The sequence below is a fragment of the Anolis carolinensis genome, chromosome 2 (genome assembly GCF_035594765.1).
Source record: "Anolis carolinensis isolate JA03-04 chromosome 2, rAnoCar3.1.pri, whole genome shotgun sequence".
NCBI lineage: Eukaryota > Metazoa > Chordata > Lepidosauria > Squamata > Dactyloidae > Anolis > Anolis carolinensis.
Genome location: NC_085842.1, coordinates 248126962 through 248128971, shown reverse-complemented (window position 1 = coordinate 248128971; position 2010 = coordinate 248126962).

Genomic DNA, 2010 nt, shown 5'->3' with positions numbered 1-2010 from the left:
AGACAGACAATTTTTGAACATCGATAGAGGTATATAGGCTTTCTCAATTTTCAGCTTCTTGAAGGCTTGTGCTCTGTTCAGGCCATCAGGGGGTGCTGTTGCTCCATCTCCCTGCCGTAGCTATGTCCGTAGCATCCTCTTTTTTGATAGAATTTTCCGGGTGCCTTTAAAATACGTCCCGCCTTTAAGCGGTTCCTTTTTACCTACTCACATTTTGCCTTCAAATCGCTAGGTATGCAAAAGCTGGGCTAAAGGCCAGGAGCTCACCCTGATCCAGGCTTCAAACTGTCAACCTTTCGACTTACAAGATTTATTACAGCTGGTGGTTTAACCTGCTTACTCATATTTTTATTCAACATCACAGATTTTTGTTTATTTATCTTAAAACCTGCCAAGTACCAAATTGTTTTAATTTCACTATCTAATGCTTTGTATGGCTTTCCAAAGTTAACACTAAAGGGCTTATTACTAAGTCATCAGCAAACATCCTCAATTATAAACTTGTTTTTAAATGCTCATTCTGTCATTTTTTCATCTTGTCTTATATCTCTATTTAGCACTTCCAACAATATGAAGACACCCTTTTTAAAAATCATATTATTTTGTTAACTCTCCATTGAATATCATTGTCCAACACACATTTTGGTTCCTCAACTGTTAGACCTGTTTCTGTGTATATTTGACCTACTGGTTTCAAAAATTGCACCAATTTTCACTTATCAGCTTTAGGTTTTGAGATCCAGAACATATCCCATATACCAGACTTCTTCTGGTCACCCACAGAAAATCATGATAGCCATATCTAAGAAATTAGAACTGATGCAGTCTATCCAATGCAATTTTCTGAATCAGTGTCCCCAAATAACCACAGGAACAGGTCTAAAACTCAAAACACAAAGGGATTTTTTGTTGGACTGTGAATATCATTTGTGCATTTTGTAATGTAAAAAATGGAATTAATACATTTAAAAAAGCTTTCACCAAACCTCATATTTTCTAATACTCTAAAAATGGCCAATTCAAGTTATGAAAGACCTTTCCATTATAAAAAAAAAGATCAGAGCAACTAGCTTCCCATGATGTTTCTCTAGCTATTCCACTATATCCAGCATATTTCTAATATCTATTTTTTTCAGTAAAAAATCCACATTGATCTCCAAGTATTTAATACTAAAGAATCAATTTCATTTTTCTCTGCTGAAATATTGCAAATATATTAACATTATTATTTAATAAAGGTATTTCTCTTTAATGGCCAAAAAGACACAGGTAAGTGCCATTCCATTTTCCCTGCACCGTGGAGTGCAGGAAAAGTGGGATAGCGACACACCACACCAAACTATGAAGCTGCTCTAAGGTTTTGGGTAAGTTTCAGAGCATTCCCCAAATTTTTCTAACACATGTATCCACCTCACATTATAGGTGAGAAAGACCCCTGTGCAGGGCCGGCCCCACCATAGAGGCCACGTGAGGCGGCCGCCTCGGGCGCAGGTCCCCGGGGGGTGCCGTCAGGCTTCCCCCGCCCCTGCGGGGGGGCGCTTTTCCCCACCCCCTGCGCGGCGCTGGCGGGGGGGGCGCTTTTCTCCACCCCCGCTTAATATTTTAAATTATCTCCAGCCGGCCCTGCCCCTGTGTCATGTGAACCCAACTTCAAGCCGCTTCAGATTATATGAACCATGTTGACAGGTCCTGAACTGCAAAACCTATCAGGTGACTTTGGGGCAGCCATTCTCAGACCTTGGATTTTATTTTACTACAACCCTCCAAATCTGACAGTTATAGCCTAATAAGGAGCTTTTACAATGTCTGGTCATTTTCCATACTCAAATGTGATTAAAGTTGAGATGAGAAGATCAATCTATATCACCTTAGGGATAATGGATGAAAGTATAAAAAAGCACAATTTATAAATTAATTTTCTATCTCAGTCTCTATTTCCACAAAATGTTCAGATCTCAAATTGAAATTACAGAAGGCAATAAAAAAAGAGTGGGGTGCCAAAAGCAAGAG